The sequence below is a fragment of the Benincasa hispida genome, chromosome 9 (genome assembly GCF_027475165.1).
Source record: "Benincasa hispida cultivar pf3 chromosome 9, pf3_genome.v1.1, whole genome shotgun sequence".
NCBI classification, from domain to species: Eukaryota; Viridiplantae; Streptophyta; class Magnoliopsida; order Cucurbitales; family Cucurbitaceae; genus Benincasa; species Benincasa hispida.
The window spans coordinates 63,130,752-63,152,670 of record NC_143486.1 but is presented as its reverse complement, the minus strand read 5'-3'; the positions used below and the strand labels follow the sequence as shown (position 1 = coordinate 63,152,670).

At 35.7% G+C, this 21,919-nt stretch overlaps 1 pseudogene; it reads left to right on the top strand.

Moving 5' to 3' along the window:
* The first annotated feature begins 10,685 nt into the window (after positions 1-10,685).
* Positions 10,686-21,274, top strand: LOC120090830 (uncharacterized; annotated as a pseudogene).
* The last annotated feature ends 645 nt before the right edge of the window (positions 21,275-21,919 follow it).

The window sequence follows — 21,919 nt, the reverse complement described above, 5'->3', positions numbered from 1 at the left end:
TTATTTCAAATGATAAAATTGATTAAAATATTTACACAATATAGCAAAATTTTAGAATTATCAATCATAGACACTGATAGACTTCTATCATTATTTATCAATATTACTGATAGACACTGTCAGAAGTCTATTAGTGTCTATCATTGATAGTTTTAAAATTTTACTATATTTTGTAAATATTTTAATTTATTTTTTTATATTTAAAAATAGTCCTAATAAAACCAAAAGAGGATTTTGGTTTTTGATTATTGTTAAATAGAAAAGGAACAAGGGTGGGGAGATAAGATTGTGAGGGTGGAGAGAGTGAAAGAAAGAATGTTTCACATCGATGACATTTGTCCACTCTAATCAATATATAAAATTACAACACAAAGGAACAAGAGGTTTAAGATCGACGGATCGTATTAAACTCAAATAATTAACCATGTTTGGATTGACTTGGAATTTTTTTTATATTGGTCAAATTAAAACTTTAGAGACTGAATGCACTTATTCTTAAAATCTCGAAAACAAAAAATATGTATATATAGGATTGTTTCTAAATATAAAAAAAATAAATTAAATCTTACTGCGAGGGTCACAATGAAGAATCAAGTGAAATGATAAATTAATTGACGTAATTAAAAAGCAAAAAAGAAATATGAGGGAAGAAATCATCTGAAAGGAGGAAAAATAACCCGTGAGTTGAGAGGTTAAGATTGAGAATGTCATGGAGAAGATGTTAGCACGAATACTTTAAATCTATATTGAATAGATAAACCCTAGGATCATTCATGCCAAATTGTCAAGAATAATAACGTACCGAATTCCATTGAGAAACTAATGATAATTTCAAGATGATGATAGATGACTATGGTCTTCCACAACCAAAACTCTAAATGCCCTTAGTGAATCTCTCTCTAGATAGAATTCAAGAAAGACTGAATGCTTATTGTTTTGGTATATAGGGGACTATAGCCCTAAGGTTTCTTTATATAGTAGTTTAATTAGGATTCGCATTAAATTCTAATTAACTAGGAATAAGCTTCTACTCATGAAGTACATACTAAATTAGGAATCTAGGGCCTTAATTAATTAGATCATATAATAGGGCCCAATCTAATAAAATAACCCAATGTGATAAAGTATTAATTGACATACATAGCCCATACATTTAAATATATTATTATTTAAATATGTCTAACAATCTCCCACTTGGGCTATGTCTGTGTACATGATATAATTAAATCACATAAACCTTAAGCATACATAAAAAGGTTATTTTAATAATAGAATTTCCTTTTAGTTCAATCTGGTCCATCTCCTATATTAGCACGGAATCAAAGCGAATTTCGCCTCTACCCTTGTAACTAAACCTTCCTTGATCACCACTTCCAATACATTCAATGACATAGATCAAGTATGGATGGATAGCATGAAATTACATGCAAAGAGATCTAGATCATGCCTGTTTCCAACTAGTCCAAAATACTTAATGATATCATTCTAAAAAACTTTATGCTAAACTACATGTATGATAAATGAGATCAAATAATAAAACATAAACCATCAAGTTTATTTTATATAGAAAATAAACAAAATAAAGTCAAAGAACATCTTCAATAATAAACTCCCACTAAACATAGAATCATAAAAGTAACTAACACCCATGAGAGCAACATGCTCATGAAAAACTTTAGGTGGTAAACTTTTAGTCAATGGATCTGCCACCATAGAATTTGTTCCTATGTGTTCTATCAAAATTTGACCATTTTGAACTCTTTCTTTAATAACCAAAAACTTCACATCTACATGTTTTAACTTTGTATTGCTTTTGTTGTTGCTGGAATACATCACCGCCGACTTATTGTCACAAAATAATTTTAGTGGTCTTTCTATGCCAACCACTATCCATAGCCCAGTGACAAAATTTCGCAACCATATTCCACGATTGGATGTCTCATAACATGCAGCCATGCTAGAAGAAGCCATAAGTGTTTGTTTAATACTTTTCCAAGATACAGCTCCTCCAGCTAACATGAAGATATAGCCCAAAGTGGACCGCAAAGTGTCTTGACATCCAACATAATTAGAATCAGAATACCCAATGATCTCCAAAACTTTTGATTTCTGATAAGTGAACATATCATCTTTTGTTCTCTGTGAATACCTCATAACCCGTTTGGCTGCCTTCCAATTATCCATCCCCAGGTTACTCAAATATTTGCCTAACACTCCAACTATGAACGCAATATCTAGACGCGTACATACTTAAGCATACATTAGACTTCTAATGGCCGATGCATAAGGAACCTTTTGCATCTCCTTAATCTCGAGTGTGGTCTTGGGCCATTGACCTAAATGAAATTTATCACCTTTAGCGACCGGGGTATCTCCCGGTGCACAATCGTTCATGCCAAATCTACTCAAGATCTTTTCAATGTAGTTCTTTTGTGACAATCTCAAAATACATTGAGAACGATCTCACAATATTTCAATTCCTAATACAGAAGAAGCATCACCAAGGTCTTTCATCTCAAAATTTTTTTTCAGAAATCTCTTACTGTCATGCAATAAACCTACATCATTACTAGCTATGAGTATGTCATCGACATATAACACTAGAAAGATTGATTTACTCCCACTGAACTTGTGATATACACAATCTTCCACTATGTTCACCTCAAAATCAAAAGAGGTTATCACTTCATGGAATTTGTGATACCATTGACAAGAGGCTTACTTGAGACCGTAGATAGATTTCTTCAATTTACTCACCATAGACTTTGAATTACCAGACACAAAGTTTTCTAGTTGCACCATATAAATCGTCTCATCAATGTTCCCATTGAGAAACACAGTTTTTACATCCATCTGGTGTAGCTCTAAATCAAAGTGAACTACCAGTGCCATGATTACCCTAAAAGACTCTTTCAATGAAACTGGAGAGAAAGTCTCTTTGTAATCAATGCCTTCCTTTTGAGTAAAATCCTTTGCAACAAGACAAGCCTTATATCTTTCGATATTGCCATGTGAATCTCTTTTGGTTTTAAATATCTATTTACAATCTATGAATTTTACTCCTGATGGCAGTTCGATAAGTTTCCAAACGTCATTGTCTTTCATGGATTTTATTTAGGTCTTTAGTGCCTCACCCCAGAGGGATTTTGGAAGAGAAGAATGACTAATCATACTTCTTACCTTATCCTTAGATGTTCTATTTCGCCTCTTCGCTACACCATTCACGCTGGGCTTGCCCAACATAGTGTATTGCAGGACAATTCCACATTCCTCAAGGTATTTGGCAAAGGGCCCTGGACGTTGTTCACCAGATCTATCATATCTACCGTGATATTCACCACCACGATCACATTTGACAGCCTTAATTTTCTTTCCAAGTAAAAGTTCAACTTTAGCTTTGAAAAACTTGAAAATGTCCAAGGATTGAGACTTCTCATGAATTAAATATAGGTACCCATACCTTGAATAGTCGTCTGTGAATGTAATAAAAATATTGTTGCCCATTCCAAGAGGCCATAGGGAATGGACCACAAATGTCTGTATGTATTAGTTCTAAGATGTTTGAACATCGGTTGGCACCTAATTTTCTTATGTTTGTCTGTTTTCCCTTAATACGTTCCACATAAACATTAAAGTTACTTAAATCAAGGGAATCAAGAATTTCATCTGACACAAGTCTTTGGATTCTCTGTTTAGAGATGTGACCTAAACGCTTGTGCCATAACATAGCGGAATTCTCATTTAATTTACGCTTTGTACCACATGAATTAGATAACAAGATCTTGTTAAATGAAGCAAAAGAATCAAGCATATATAGACTATCAATTATAGAATAGGTACAAATAATCTTAGAATTTTAAAAAAGACTAAATTTATTATTTCCAAAAGAACAAAAAGAAAAAAAAAAATTGTCCAAACTTGATATAGAAACTAAATTCCGTCTAAATAACAGTACAACAAAAGTCTCATTTAGATACAAATAACATCCAGTTTTTTAAAGTAATCTAAAATTTCCAATAGCTTCAACTGGAACTATTTTTCCATTGCCCATATAGATGAATCTTTCAGCATCACTTGGTGATCGACTCCACAGGCAACCCTACATTGATATACTTATGTGAGTAATAGCACCAGAATCTACCCACCAAGTATCTATAGGTACAAAAGCTAAATTAACTTCAGAACAAATCAAAGTAAGAAGTTTACCCTTCTTTACATACCACTTGGCGTACTTGGGACAATCTTTCTTGAAGTGATCTTTCCTTTTGCAAAAAAAAAAAAAAAAAAAAAAAAAACAAGGATTTTCAGTGGCTTGTTTCTTGTTTTTATTCTGTTGAGATGTCTCTTCTGCACCATCCACAAATTTCCTTTTCTTCTTATCACGAGAGCCTGTTGCCAAATGAGCACTTTCTGTACTTTCTCTCTTAATCCTAACTTCTTGCACACATTGTGACATAAGCTCATTAATACTTTATTTATCTTTCTGAGTATTATACTTTATCTTAAACTGAGTGAATTGTGCAGGAAGTGATAAGTACTAGATGCACGAGTAAATTTTCATTTATCTCGATATCAAGTGCCTTTAATTTACCTCCGAGATTGGACATTTCCATAATGTACTCTCTTATGTTTCCATTACCCTGATGTCTCATAGAAGTTAAATAAGTCAAAAGACTACTTGCTTTTCCTTTCTCATTTTTAGCAAAATATTTCTCAATTTGAGTAAGAAACTTATTGGCATTTTCACTTTCCGTGATATAGCCCCGAAAAGACTCTAGAATGGAGTGTCTAATGATCATTAGACACATTCAATTTGACCGTTCCCACTTCTCTATATTAGTAGTACTTGGCTGTTTCTTAGTAAAAGTAGGCTTTCCTTCCAAATCTTGAAATTCAATCTATTCAACTTAGGGATTGAACTCAGATTTCCAGATATTTGAGTAAGACAACCTAAAACAATAAACAAAAGAACATATGCTCACAATTAAAATATAACAAAATAATTTCACATATGTGATGGACCCCTTTAACAAGATACCTAACATAACATTGATGCCCAGCCTTTGGGCAAAAACACCAACTGAAAATGGTACTCTCAATGTAGTAATCAAAGTACTAATAATTAACTCTGTAAAAATATAGTCTTTCTTTGGACCGACTATTTTTCACATGAACAATCCTCATAATTGCCACATACTCATTACCACATGCATACCCACAATTTGACCAAATAATTATCTTCTTTTGGGCCGATAATTATCCGCATAATTCATGAATATGCACATCTTATATTTTAGAATTAAATTAATCTAGATAACAGAGGCTACATTGGTAACATATTATTTTGACCAATTCAATCTAAAATATAAGACACAATAATATAACAATATTATTGTACAAAAATAAAGAAGGAAGAACACCAAATAGTCTTTACCAATGTTCACTTAAAAATTGCATACACATAATACAATTAAAGCAACATAAACATGTGAATATCATTAAATATCATCAATCAAATTCAAATTCAAATTTAAATTTACCACATGATCAATAAAAACTTGAATCCATAATATGATCAATTAAAATTGAATCCACCTGATTAATCAGATTAAAATTTAATCCATGATAAAGATCAATCTAATTAGAACTTAGATCAATCTAAGTAGAACACAGATGCACACAATTATCAATTAAAATTGAGATTTAAATTCACATAACCATCCATTTTAAAAATTAGATCTTAAAATCACAAAAATATTAATTTAAAACCTTGTTTTTAAAAAAATTAAATTATCACTATGAATTTAGATTCAAATATTCACAAAAAAAAATAAAAAAAAAAAATCAATCAAAAGTAAAATTCACGGATCAAGCACCGCCGGTGTAAGCTGAAACAAAAAAGAAAAAAACAAGCCATGTGGATTGTGGATGTTTCAATTTATACAACTTTTTGTGGATTATGGATTAATTTATAGCATGTTATTGTGTATTGTGGATGTTTCAATTTATACAATTTTTTGGAGTATGAATGTTATTGTGAATTGTTTTTTATACAAGCCATGGATTGTGGATGTTTCAACTTACTTAATTTTGGACTCAGTTTAGGAAAAAACATCAATAACATTATGGACAAAAAAGTCAAATCACGTATTATAAATTAGTTAAAATATTAAATACTCTGAACATACTTGGAAATTTTTAATCAAAGTTTATGCTTAATAAATATTTTGTACTTTATCCTCTAATCTAGGTTATTGTTTTGGATTACAAGTTAGTCAGAAAAGATTTATTTTTAAGAATGAATAAAGAATGGATTAAACTAAGGAATAAGTTACCAGTGGAGTATAGAGAAGGAGTATCCCAGTTTTTAGATATGGCAAAGTTTCATGTTAATGATTCCGGACGAATAAGATGTCCATGCAAGAATTGTATGAATTCGGTTTAAGAAAAGATAGATATTGTGGAACGAAATCTATTAACATATGGAATATCTCCCTCATATTGTAAATGGGTATATCGTGGAGAGCCAGTAAACTTATCTAGAAGTCATACAAGTCATTCAATATAGAATGTTGAAGTAGATAGTATAAAGAGTAATGCTGTCGAAGAAAATGAGATGTTGAATCTTATAATTACAAGTTCCAATTGAAAACAAAAATGCAAATGAAAGAAGGATTGAGAATGAAATGTCCTTTAATAGTCAAGAAAGAGATACCACGAACTTATTCAAGGATTTAATGACTGAAGCACGTAATGAATTATACCCTGGTTGTTCGCAATTTTCGTCCTTGAATTTTTAGTGAAGTTGATGCATATCAAAGTTCTCAACGGCTGGAATAACAAATCGTTTGACATGTTGCTGGAATTGTTAAAAGCAATGTTTCTAGCTAACACCTCTATACCTGCTTCCTTTTGTGAAGCCAAGCGAAAATTGCATGATTTAGGCCTAAGTTATGAGTCTATTCATGCGTGCAAATATGATTGTGTATTGTATTGGAAAAACTTTGTAGATTTGCAGCAATGCCCCATTTGTGGTAAGTCTCGGTACAAAGTTAATGATGGCAAGGGTAAAAAAATACCACATAAGGTATTGTGTCAATTTCCATTGATACCGAGATTAAAATGATTGTTTGCATCAAAAGAAGGTGCTTCTGACATGAGATGGCATAAAGATAAGCGAGTTGAAACAGAGGATGTATTGCGACATCCAGCTGACGCATGGGGTGGAAACATTTTGATCGTGAATTTCCTCATTTTGCTTTAGATCCCTGAAATGTTCGTTTGGGATTAGCTTCAGATGGCTTCAATCCGTTTGGAAATATGAGCACTTCTTATAGTATGTGGCCTATGGTGATAATTCCTTATAATTTTCCCCATTAGAAATGCATGAAGAAACAAACTTCTTCATGTCTTTGCTCATACCTGGTCCAAAATCTCCTGGAAAGGAAATTGATGTTTACTTTCAACCGTTGATTGAAGAGTTGAAAGAGTTGTGGACAATTGGTGTGCGAACTTATGATTCTATTACTGGTGAGTTTTTTCAACTATATGCTACCTTATTATGGACGATTAATAACTTCCCTACGTACGGTGACTTATCTGGGTGGATACAAAAGGTTATCAAGCATGTCCAATATGAAAAGAAGATAATTCGTCCTTCGGATAAGAGGAAAAATATCATTTATGGGACAACGACGTTATCTTCCAGAGTATAGAATTTGGTGTCGAAGTAGACAACATGATGGAAAAGTTGAACGTAGACCTCCACCAGTCGTAATGAATGGAGAATATATCTTACAACAAATAAATACGCTAAACTTTTCCGTGCTTAACAAACATCCATCGAAGAAAGATAAAAAAAGAAAACGAATTTTAAACTGGACAAAGAAAAGTATTTTTTTCCAACTTCCATATTGGTCCAGACTATTGTTATGACATAAATTGGATATAATGCATATTGAAAAAAACATATGCGACAATTTTGTGGGCACATTGTTAAATATTGAAGGAAAGACAAAGGATACAATGAACGCTCGATTAGACTTAAAAAATTTGAAGATAAGAAAGGACCTACACATGGTACAGATCGATAACAGATTTGTAAAACCACACGCAGCATACACATTAAAAAATGGTGAACGAATTTTGTTTTGTAAGTATTTGAAATCAGTGAAATTTCCTGATGGATTCGTATCTAACATATCACAATGTGTGAATGAAAAAGATGGAAAAATATTGGGACTGAAAACACACGTGTTACTTCACAGACTACTCTCTATTGGTATTCGAGCATACCTACCGAAGAACGTATCCACTGTTATTGTTGAATTATGTACATTCTTTCGCGACTTATGTGCAAAGAAAATATGTGTAAGTGATTTGAACAGACTACAAGCAGACATCATAGTCATACTTTGTAAGTTGGAGAAAATATTCCCACCTACCTTTTTCGATGTAATGGTACACCTTGCAATTCATCTACCATATGAAATCAAAGTGGTGGGTCGAGTTAGTTACAGTTGGATGTATCTTATTGAAAGAAGTTTACAAACATTAAAACAATTTGTACGAAACAAATTACGTCCCGAGGGGTCTATAGCAGAAGCATATGCAATGAATGAATCATGGAACTTCTGCTCGCGATATCTAAGTGGGATTGCAGCAAGATTCAATAGAGATGAACGAGATGATGATAACATTCCTGAGCATGAGATATTACGTGAATTTGAATCATTTAGGCAGAGGGTATGACGATTAAGGGCGTCAACTTTACGGACGCTATCAGCAGAGGAAAGGCGTATTGCACATTGGTACATTCTCAACAATTTTAAAGAAATAACAGACTATCGCAAGTACATTTCAAACTTTTTCCTTTTCTAAATTCTAGGGTAACTCCTTTGATATAACATTTAAATGATCAATTTTGTGGGTAACATTTGAGGTTAATTCGTCATGAAGCTCAAATCGCCTCTAACTTATATATAAAACATCAACGCAAATTTTCCGATTGGTTCAAATCTTAGGTATACATAGTCATTTTGTAGGCAATAGTTGAGAGATGATTCATTTTTCGTAGTCATTTTTAATGTATAATTAATTATTAGGTTCTACAATAGTGCAAGAGAGAAGATATCTCCGATGATTTCTTTTCACTTGCAATGGGACCTTCGTTTGAGGTGCGCTCTTACAATGAATGCATTGTTAATGGGGTACGGTTTCACACTGTAGAGCATGATAATCGTCGAGCTACACAAAATAATGGACTTCTAGTGGTCGGGGAGATAAGTGAGAACGCAAGTGTGGATAACGATTTCTATGGTGTTGAAGACGAAGTATTAGATTTCAAATATGCGAACAGAAGACGTGTTTTCTTGTTGAAGTGTAGATGGTTTGACACAGATAACAACAAAAATAATAGGTCACATGTAGATTTAGGATACAAATCGATCAATACATCACACTTTTGGTATGTCGATGAACCTTTCATCTTTGCTATCCAATCACAACAAATCTTTTACATCGATGACATCAAATATGGTAGCAATTGGAAATTTGTTCAAGTAGTCCAAAATAAATGAATATGGGATGTACCAGAAGTGGATGATATTGAAAACACACAACTGGATTTACTAGAAATTATTGGTGGAGTCCGAGTGGATGAAACCATTAGGAGGTTACTTTATGCAGAGTTGACATTGATCCTACAGTTGTGGAAAGACCAATTATTGTACATGGCGATCATGACTTCATAAATGATGATGATGAAGAACAATTATCTCCCAATAACAGTTCAAATGCTGATGAATAATTTGAATTAGATTACGATGATGAGTAATGATGTATCTACTCAATTCTCTTTTTCTCTAGGTTACACGTATTTATTATTAAAATAATATTGTTTTGTCTTTTTTGTGTTTGTATAGATACGATGTCAACTCCTAATAGGCAATAGAAGGCTGATGAAGAATTCCAGGAGATATATCTAGGAAACATGGTATCTTCTGTGGGTGATACTTCAGGTTAGTATATTTTGAAATATATTATGTTAACTGAAATACATCATAAACTGTTTTAAATTTTTTATTCCTTAGATAGTAGCTTAAGATCCGATCATTCGCGGAACATCGAGTTGGAAAAATACGTCCAAAAACATGGCAAAATTACAATTGTGATAAATTAGGGGGAGACGAAACTAATACATCAACACTTGGTGCGATTTAGTAATGCGATCAGCGTCGCTGTGAGATCTTCATTTCCAGTACGATGTCATACTTTTGCTGAGGTTCCAAACGAATTTATAGAATTGGTTAAGAGTCAATTATTGGTAAGTAATTATAAGTTTATTCTTTTAGAGTCATGAACATCATCTATTAATTATTCCTTCATTCTTTTGTAGCCTCATTTCGAACTCGATCTTTCCAGTCAACGACTTAACTGTTTTATAGAACATCAAATGCAAAACTCCTTCAAAGAATTTAGAGCAAATTTTCACAGACATTATAGAAAATGTGGAGATCCTCAGCAAGCATGTGCCAACTTGCCTAGCTGGCTTAAAAATAGGTCAGAAGATTGATACTTTTTGTGTGACCGCTTTGAGAGTGAAGCGTTTCAGATAGAATATTTAGGGCGTGTATCATTTGCTACATTTACTAATATATCACAATATTGACATTTTTTTTTGTGAAATGGAGGAAATGTCTGTGACGAACAAGAAGAATAGAGAGAAATTTTCGTTCGACCACGTAGGTGGATCGAAGTCATTCCTGCAAATTCAGGTAGAGTTGCAGGCATAGGAAGTTCGAGAAATAGGACATGTCGACCTATTTAGGAAAACACACTTTAAAGGTGGCAAGTTCGTGAACGAGGCAACTAAAAATGCACATGTAACATTTTTTGCTTTACTATCGTGTTGTTTTTCATTTTTAACTTTAGTCACTCGTTCTTACCCATTTAATTAATATGTCTAGCATCAAATGTTAGAATTACAATCCAACCCCACTCTAGAAGGTTCTCAACCATTAACAGAGGATGAAATCTATGAGACGGTTTTGGGTAGACGACCCGGATATTCAAAAGGCCTAGGTTGGGCCCTAAGCCTAAGTCAAGAAGAAGTAGCATCTCATCAAGCTCGTAATCTACTCAAGGAACGGAGACGGGAATGGAGGAATTACGAGCCAACTTTCAACAGTCTCAGTCGAGGATTAAGGAACTTGAAGACCTTCAGAAACAAATGAAAATGGATCATGCAAGACAAATGGAAGAAATGAAAAAAAAATGATTGAAAACATGATACAATCATTAAGAGGAGACCCATCGAATTAGGTATGATTACTACATTATTTAGTTTTCTAATATGTTGCTATCCTGCAGTTATGGTAGCAAAGTAGTTAGGTCTTAAGTAGCTTTATGATAATGAATTGTTGGCTATCCTGCAGTTATGGTAGCCAAATAACTAGATTTTGATGTGTTTTTTTGTTGTTTTTGTCGTGGGGAGTGGGTAGAGTTTCATTACACCCGTCTTGTGAGTTTATGAATGTTTACGAAGTTTAATGTGTTGTGTGGGGTGGGGGGAGGGAGGGTTGAGATTGGGTTAAACCATTTTGGGGACAAAGTTTGAGTTTTATGCGTGTTGGTCCTTCTTTACTCGTTTTGTGTGTTTTTTATGTTCGGGAGGTTCCATTTTTGTTATGGGGGGTGGATAGAGTTTCATTACACCCGTCTTGTCGTTGAACTTGAAGTTCTTGTATGTTTATGAATGTTTACGAAGTTTAATGTATTGTGGGGGGGGGGGGGGGGGTTGTTAAACCATTTTGGGGACAAAGTTTGAGTTTTATGTGTGTTGGTTCTTGTTTACTCGTTTTGTGTGTTTTTGATGTTCGGGAAGTTCCATGATTGTCGTGGGGGGGTGGGTAGGGTTTCATTACACCCGTCTTATAGTTGAACTTGAAGTTCTTGTATGTTTATGAATGTTTATGAAGTTTAATGTGTTGCACGTAGGGGGGGTGAGATTGGGTTAAACCATTTTGGGGACAAAATTCGAGTGTTATGTATGTTGGTTATTGTTTACTCGTTTTGTGTGTTTTTGGTGTTCGGAAGGTTCCATGTTTGTCGTGGGGGGTGGGTAGAGTTTCATTACACCCGTCTTGTCCTTGAACTTGGATGAATGTTTACGAAGTTCTAATGTGTTGTTGAGGGGTGGGTTGAGACTGGGTTAAACTATTTTGGGGACAAAGTTTGAGTTTTATGTGTGTTGGTTCTTGTTTACTTCTTTTGTGTGTTTTTGATGTTCAGAAGGTTCCACATTTTTTGTGGGGGCTGGATAGAGTTTCATTACACCCGTCTTATCTTTGAATTTGGAGTTCTTGTGTGTTTATGAATGTTTACGAAGTTCTAATGTGTTGTTGGGGGGGGGGGGGGGGGGAGAAGGGGTTGAGATTGGGCCATTTTGAGGACAAAGTTTGAGTTTCATGTGTGTCGGTCCTTGTTTACTCGTTCTATGTGTTTTTGATGTTCGGGAGGTTTCATGTTTGTCGTGGGGAGTAGGTAGAGTTTCATTACACCTGTCTTGTCCTTGAAGTTGGAGTTCTTGTGTGTTTATGAATGTTTACGAAGTTTTAATGTGTTGGTTATTGTTTACTCGTTTTGTGTGTTTTTGATGTTCGGGAGGTTTCATGTTTTTGAAGTTTGAACGTATTGTGGATTTTTACCGATATGACATTTGAATTTTTTTTTTTTGTAGAATGTTGTTCGGAGATGAGCTGGGACAATTGTTGAAGATGTTGTATTCCATATGTGTTCTAGACGTTGTTTCCATTTTATTTCTTTCATGTATTTGTGATATGAATGTTTATGAACTTCTAGTATCGACTTTGTTAGGATATTGTATTTTTTTATTTACTTGTTATAATATGGACTTCATTTTCGTTGTTTAATTATGTGAGTCTTTATTTGGTATTATGTTTTACAGGTTATTCAGATCAAATTTTAAAAAATTACAAACGATAAATTAAAAATATTCGCTAGACAATTTTCAACTAATAAATGAACTCCCCACGCATATATTACTGCATCGGGAGTTCTTGTAACTCCCGACGCATTAAATAAAATCATCAAGAGTTTTGAAACTCCGGATGCATGGAACAAACGTCGGGAGTTCGGGAACTCCCGACGCACTTTAAAAAGGTGTCGAGAATTAGTCGGGGAACTCCCGACGCACATATAGAGCGTCGGAAGTTCTAGAACTGCTGATGCCGTATATTAGGCGTCAGTAGTTCCTGAAACACCCGATACCCTATATGTGCATCGGGAGTTCCTCGACTAACTCCCAACGCCTTTTTAAGGTGCGTCAGGAGTTCCTCTCATAACGGGTTTCTCCCGACCAAACTCTCGATGACTCTTTATTCGTCGGGAGAGGCTCTCCCGACTCGTTTTCCACACTTTTCCGACGAATTGTGACATTGGGAGAGGTCAGATTTCTTGTAGTGAAAATAGAGGAGAGAAATAATTTATTTATTTTTTTAATTGAAGAATGTTTTAAAATAATATTAAACAACCTATTTTCCAAAATTGAGAGACTAAATTGACTAAATTGGAACTTTAGGAATCAAATCAATCTATTCTTTAAAATTCAGAAACTAAGAGGTATTTTTACTTTTAAAAGAGTTTTCAAAGATGCACCTCTTAAAAAACGAACATTAATAATAATTTCAAAGCGTTTTTATAATATAAAGAAAAAGAAAAAGAAGAAGAAAAAGAAAAAGAAAAAACATTGCCACCTTTTTTTGCTAATAGTTTTGTCGTTAAACATTCTAGTCAACATTACTTGTTTGCTTTAACTATTGGGTTAAAGTTTAAAATATAAACTTGATTTTGGATTAAAAGTAATTGGTCCTAGCCCAAACGAAAGCCCAAGTTCTAGAAATATCAAACATTAAAATATTCTATAGAAATTACATGTAGGAAATATTAGAGGATTTTGTACGATTTTCTAGAAAGTATGAGAAAAATAAGTAGTTGTAGAGAATAGTCTAGATAAACATTTTTAACTATTAGACCATGGATGTGTTGACAAAATCCTAGCCATAGATTTACGGGGGGCAACTGGTGATGTAAATTTGGGACACATATATATGCGATGCATGTCTTAGGTTATGCGTTTATTCTCATGGATCGGTGGTCATGCGTTAGAATGGAGTGTATGTGTTAATCTCTTATGCAATGACCATGTGTTCCTGTCACAAGTTTTCTTGCACTCTCGCCGAGTATAATGAGATCGCAGGTTTCTCGGGTGATTCGAGGTCGAACTCAGGGACTTGTAGCTAACTGGTATGTGGTAATGTGTTTGTGGCGAAAAAATAAAAGAATGATGAGGGTTATGGGTTAAGCACTACTCCTACTCCTAACTAATAGACTAAGCGGCAGAAGTATGACTGAAAGGTAGAGACACGACAACTATTAACATGTAGTAAAATGCATGGAAAAATAGATGAAAAGGTGAGGATGTCTTTACTACAACACTAAGCTTGACCGTAAAGGCAACCCCAGCCAACGCATGTTATGCGATCATGCTATACACACTTGACGTAGACGCATACGATGTATATGCGATAGTGTCGAGAAGCCTATTTCCAAGCCTCCATATGCCTGCTCACGTGCTCTCACACATAAGTGAGATGACCGCATACCACAATATCCTACTTAAAGGGTGCATACGCTTTGTAGTAGCAAACAGAGCTTATTCCTAAGTTCCACATTCTTGCTTATGCGATCCAATCCGCTCTCCTGAGTCTTAGATTTAGTTTTTAGACTACTCTCCCAAGTATGCCCAAATGATGAATGATGTGCTCATAAGACAAGGTAGTCGCATAAACCTGGCTGACATAAGATTATTCCTATCTCTAGTGAACACTTGTTTACATTGCTTAATGCGGTCAACTACCTACCCTCCCGGGCAGTTGGTAGTTGTTGATTCTACTCATAGACAAGCATTGCTACAACTTCACACTAAGCAAATAACAATTTCTCACAACACTCATGCAGTGCACACCTCTTGGTGGTTTGCTACATGCTTCATATTCCTATGTCGCATGATTAAGTATGCGATACTCTACTCAGTGATGCAATGAAAGTAAAGGATTCTAAGTAAATAAAGATAGAGATGGAATCGAAGGAAAATATAGAAATGCATTGGTCACAAAATGTATTAATCTCTTAAAGCATAATGTAATACAATACAAGGAAAGAAGAAAATGGAGGGCCAGCTGGAAGCAACATCTTGTTTCCATCATATGTGTGTCAAGGCTGCCAATAATGCCATGGATGGGCGATGGAGTAGAATCTCTTGAGCTCTAACTTCGGCGAAGGCTCCGGTCATCACTTGGAATGATTGAAGGGAAGAAGAACTCTCAAGACTATTTCCTCACGCTTTGGTCTGATCATAAGGATCCACCGGAAGGTAGAAACTTAGATGCTTTGAAATTCTGCTCAACAACTTCTATTTATAGAGCTTGATCATCGACAACATTAATGGACCTGTTCTAAATCTGACACTCGCGGCGTGATGGTCCTTTTCTAAATCTCTGCTGCTAACGACGTGGTAGGTGAAATGTCAACATCATCTTTTTTATAATCCCAGTGTATGCATTCATGCTTGCATTCTTCCAATCTTGCGATCGCTCTTCTATTATGGTTATTCTCTGTAGCCGTAACTTTTATGCGATGATCGCATTCGCTCGACAGCTGTAACTTCTATGTGATGGACGCATACGGTTAATGGCCACAACATCCATGCATTGAATGTATGTGTTTGCTTCTGCGATGGAGAGATTCCCCACATTTGGTCGTCTTTGCAATAGCCTGACTTCCGCGCATGCAATCGCTTTTTGCGGTTGCTACAAAAATAAACAATTGAACGTATAATAACTCATAATAGTGAGTTGGCCGAGATTTTTAATGTCGATCGATGCAAACACGTTTTCTCATGAATTCCTAATATAATCACCGCATATTCTACTTAATAATCCTCATAATTCTAGATAAAAGGCCTCTAATTACGTGCATTTCTTCCCGTCATTAGCAACTAGTATAAATAAGAGGTATATCTTAACAGTATCACGCCAAAAAAAATAGAAGTTCTCGATAACACAAATAACCTCTTTCTCAATTCTCTCTTCAAATTTCCTCCGACCTCCAAAATTTCTTTCCAACTGGTATCAGAGCCTAAAGACTCTTTTCAAGAAGATAGCAAGCAATAACATTGTTCTATTCCAAGCTCCTATGCTCAACAAGAGCAATTATGATAATTGGAGTATCAAGATGAAGGCTCTACTTCGTTCACAAGATGTGTGGGAGATCGTAGGGAAAGGATACATTGAATTGGAGAATGATGGTGGTCTTTCTCAAGCCCAAAGGGATAGTTTGAGAGGCTCAAGAAAGAGAGACAAGAATACTATCTATTTAATCTATCAAGGATTAGATGATGATGCTTTTGAGAAGATTTTTAAAGCAAAGATGGCGAAAGAAGCATGGGAGAAGCTTCAAACATCATACAAGGGAGTGTATCAAGTTAAAAATGTACGTCTTCAAACTCTAAGAGCTAATTTTGAAACATTGCCTATGAAAGAAGAGGAACCCATCTCAGACTATTTTTCTAGAGTCATAACTATCACCAATCAAATTAAAAGAAATGGTGAAAAGGTTGATGATGTTAAAATCATGGAGAAAATACTAAGATCATTAGATCCAAAGTTTAAACATATTGTCGTCATAATCGAAGAGACAAAAGACGTGGAGGTCATGACCATTGAGCTACTCATGGGTTAGTTACAAGCATGTGAAGACAAGAAAAAGAAGAAGGAAGAAATTGTCGATCAATTGCTCAAGTTGTGAGTTGATCCGACTAGTGGAGCAATTATTTCGAATAATAAAAGTGAACAAGGATGAGAACGTAGTGGGCATCGAGGACGAGGAAGAGGTCATGGAAAAGGATAAGGGTGTGGTTGGAGACCCTATGAAGACAACAACAATAACTCTCAAAGAGGATCAGGAAATTCAACAAGTGGTCATGTATAAGGCAACTCAAGATCAGGGTACGAAAAATCAAACATTAAATGCTATCATTATTAGAAGTTTGGTCATTATGCATCCGAATGTAGAGCTGCCAAAAACAATAAAGTTAAAGAGAAAGTGAGCTACATTGAAGAAAAAAATCAAGAATGTGGCACTTTTTTAATGGCTTGCATGAATGATGAATGGAGCAAAAATAATGCATGGTACCTGGACACTGTGCAAGACACTGGTGACTAAGATTTGGTGAGCGCAATATGTGATGCATGTCTTAGATTATGCGTTGGTTCTCATGTGTCGGTGGTCATGCGTTGGGATGGAATGTACGCATTGATCTCATATGCAATGACCATGCATTCCTGTCACAAGTTTTCTTGCACTCTCGCCAAGTATAACGAGAACGCAAGTTTCTCGAGTGATTTGAGGTCGAACTGAGGGACTTATAGCTAAAAGTTATGCGATAATGTGTTTGCGGCGGATAAATAAAAGAATGATGGGGTTATAAGCTATAACTACTCTCACTCCTAACTAACAGATTAAGCGGTGGAAATAGGATTGAGAGGTAAAGACACGACAACTGTTAATACGAAGAGAAATGCATGAAAAAAATAGATGAAAAGGCGAGGATGTCTTCACTGCAATACTAAGCTTGACCGCAAGGGCAACCCCAGCCAACGCAAGCTATGCGATCATGCTATACACACTTGACATAGACGCATGCAATGTAAATGTGATATTGTCGAGAAGCCTATTTCTAAGCCTCTATATGACCGCATACCACTATATCCTACTTAAAGGGTGCATACGCTGTGTAGTAGCAAACAGAGCTCATCTCTAAGTTTCCTATCTTGCTTATGCGATCCAATCTGCTCTCTTGAGTCTTAGATTTGGTTTTTAGACTACTCTCCCTAGTATGCCTAAATGATGAATGATGCACTCATAAGACAAGGTCATCGCATAAACCTGGCTAACATAAGATTATTCCTATCTCCAGTGAACACTTGCTTACATTGCTTAATGCGATCAACTACTTACCCTCCCGGATAGTTGGTTGTTGTTGATTCTACTCATAGACAAGTATTACGTCCGCCTATAGACAAGCGTTGCTATAGTTTCACACTAAGCAAATAAGATTTTCTCACAAGATTCACGCAACACACACCTTCCAGTGGTTTGCTACATGCTTCATATCCCTAATCCATATGATTAAGTATGCGATACCCTAACAATCTTACTCTGTGATGCAGTGAAAGTAAAGGATACTAAGTAAATGAAGATGGAGATGTAATCGAAGGAAAATACAGAAATGCATTGATTACGAAATGTATTAATTCCTTAAGCCAAAATGTAATATAATACAAGGAAATAAGAGAAATGGAGGGCCAGCTGGAAGCAATGTCTTACTTCCCGCAGATGTGTGTCTAGGCTGCCAGTGGTGCCATGGATGGGCGGTGGAGCAGACTCTCTCGAGCTCTAACTCCGACGAAGGCTCCGGTCGTCACTCGAAATGGATGAAGGAGATGAAGAACTCTCAAGCTATCTTCTCACGCTTTGGTCTGGATCACAAGGATCTGCCCCAAGGCAAGAAGCCTTAGGCGAAAAAACCTTGGATGATTTGAAATTCTGTTCAACGACTTCTATTTATAGTGCTTGATCATCGACAACATTAATTGACCTATTCTGAATCTGAAACTCGCGGCGTGATGGTTCTTTTCTGAATCTCTGCTGCTAACAGCGTGGTAGGTGAAATGTCAACATCATCTTTTGATTCTCCCGAGGTATGCGTTCATGTTTGCATTCCACCAACCGTGCGGTCATCCCTCTATTATGGTTATTATTCTGTAGCCGCAATCTCTCTATGATGACCGCATTCGCTTGATGGTCACATTTTCTATGCGATTGACGCATTCGACTGACGTATGCGATCATTGATGACGAAAAATTAGTTATCAATTACTTGACGACTAAAATTACATGGATTCATATTCTTTCTTTATACTCTCTCTCGAGTAGCTCTAAAGGTGTGATGAGCACATACATAAGACAAGATAACCACATAAACTTGGCTGACGCAAGATTATTCCTATCTCTAGTGAAGAATAACTTACATTGCTTAATGCGACCAACCACTTACCCTCCCGGGTAGTTAGTTGTTGCTGACTTTACTCATAGACAAGCATTGCGTCCGCCTATAGACAGGCGTTGCTACAACTTCACACTAAGAAAATAAGGTTTTCTCACACACTCATGCAATGCACACCTCTAGGTGGTTTATTACATGCTTCATATCTCTAATCCTCATGACTAAGTATACGATACTCTAGCAATCTCACTAAGTGATGCAATGAAAGTTGAGGATGCTAAGTAAATAAAGATGGAGATGGAATCGAAGGAAACACAAAAATGCATTGAACACATAATATATTAATTCCTTAATCCCAAAATGTAATACGATACAATATAAGAAAAGAAGAGAAAATAAAATAACCAGTTGGAAGCAATGTCTTGCTTCCAGCAGATGTGTGTCAAGGCTACCGGTGGTGTCATGGAAGGGCGGTGGAGCTGACTCTCTCGAGATCTAACTCCGTTCGAAGGCTCCGGCCGTTACTCGGAATGGAGAAGGAGGCGAAGAACTCTCAAGCTTCTTTCTCACGCGTTCATCTGGATCACAAGGATCCGCCTTAAGGTGAACCTCAGGCAAAAACCTTGTATGATTTGAACTTCTGCTCATCGGCTTCTATATATAGAGCTTGGATCGCTGACAGCATTAATGGACTACTCTGATTCTGACATTCGCGACACATTAGTCTTTTTTGAATCTCTGCTGCTAATGGCGTGGTAGGTGAAATGTCAACATCATTTTTTCATTTTCCTGAGATATGCGTTGATGCGTTCATTCTACCAACCTTGCATTAATCCCTTTATTATGCGTTATCGTGTAGCCGCAATCATGCAGTGACTGCATTCGCTTGATACCGTAACTTCTACACGATAACTGCAATCACTTGACGATCGCAACTTCTATGCGATGGACGCATGCAACTGATTACTGCAATACCCATGCGTTGATCGAATGCGTTCGCCATTGCGATGGAGAGTGTCTCCGCATGCGGTCATCTATTGGTAGTCCGGCTTCCGCATTTGCGTTCACTTCCTACATTAGCTACAAATATAGACAATTAAACATATAATAGCGTATAATAATGGGTTAGCCGAGATTCTCAATACTGAACGCCGCAAGCTCATTTTCTCATGAATTCCTAACATAATTGCTGCATATTCTGTTTAACAGCCTTTATAATTCTAAATAAAAGGCCTAAGATGATATGCATTTCTGCATGTCATCAATCATCGCATGCGATTAATGGACGCAATATTCATGCGTCGACGTATGCGTTCGCCTTTGTGATGGAGAGATTCCCCACATGCAGTCGTCTTTGCGATAGTCTGGCTTCCGCGCATCGCTTCCTACGTTAGCTACAAAGATAGAAAATTGAACGCATAATAACGCATAATAATGGGCTAGCCTAGATTCTTAATGCCGATCGACGTAAACTCGTTTTCTCATGAATTTCTAACATAATCGCCACATATTCTACTTAACAGCCCTCATAATTGTAAATAAGAGGCCTATAATGATGTGCATTTCTGCCCGTCATCAGCAACCATATGTGTGGAGAAAGAAGCTTGTTCATGGAACTTTGATGATCAATGAGTGGCAATGTAGCTTTTCGAGATGAATCCAAGGTAGAATTAAAAGAAAGAGATAACATTCTCATCTGATTGAAGAATTGGTGATCACCAATTTATTTCAAATGTTTATTACGAACCAAATATGAAGAGTAATATCTTGAGCCTTTGCCAACTCCTAAAAAATGGAAACGACATTTGATTAAAAGACAAAAACCTTTCCATAGGAGATAATGCAAGTAATTCAATTGCTAAGGTGCCAATGAACAAAAATAGAATGTTTATAATCAACATTCAAAATGACGTCGTAAAATGCCTCAAGGTCTGTTACAAAGATGCATTTTGGCTTTGGCGTCTTCGATATTGGGATCTCAATTTTTTAGGATTAGAGTTACTCTTCAAGAAGAGCATGGTGAGAGGGTTGTCTTCCATATGCCACTCTAATAAAGTATGCGAAGGATGTCTACTATGTAAGTAGTTCAAGAAAAGCTTCCCAAAGGAGTCAAACTCAAAAGCTTAAAGGCTTTTGGAACTCATGCATACAGATATGTGCAGACCGATCAAGCCAAGCTCACTTGGTTAGAGTAACTATTTCCTTCTCTTCATTGATGATTTTTTCGAGAAAAACATGGGTAAATTTCTTAAAGCATAAATTAGAGGTGTTCGAGAACTTCAAGAAGTGTAAATCCCTTGTTGAGAAAGAAAGTGGTCTAGTGATTAAGGTCATGAGATCTAATCGTGGAGGAGAATTCATATCAAATATTGTGAAGTTCATGGAATTCGTTGACCTATGATTGTGCCGAGATCCCTTTAACAAAATGGAGTGGAAGAAAGAAAGAAAAGAACAATTTTGAACATGGCAAGAAGTATGCTTAAAAGTAAAAAACTGCCAAAGAAGTTTTCGGCAGAAGTAATAGCATGTGCAATCTACCTATCTAACCAATCTCCAAAAAGAAGTGTATCTGGAAAAACGCTATAAGAAGCATGGAGTGAAAGGAAACCTAGGATTTCCCATCTCAAATTCTTTGGAATCATTGTTCATGTGCATATAGCAGATAAAAAGAGAAGTAAGTTGGATGACAAAAGTGAGAAATACATCTTCATCGGTTATGACTCAAATATAAAAAGCTACAAGCTCTACAATCCAGATACAAGAAAGACAATC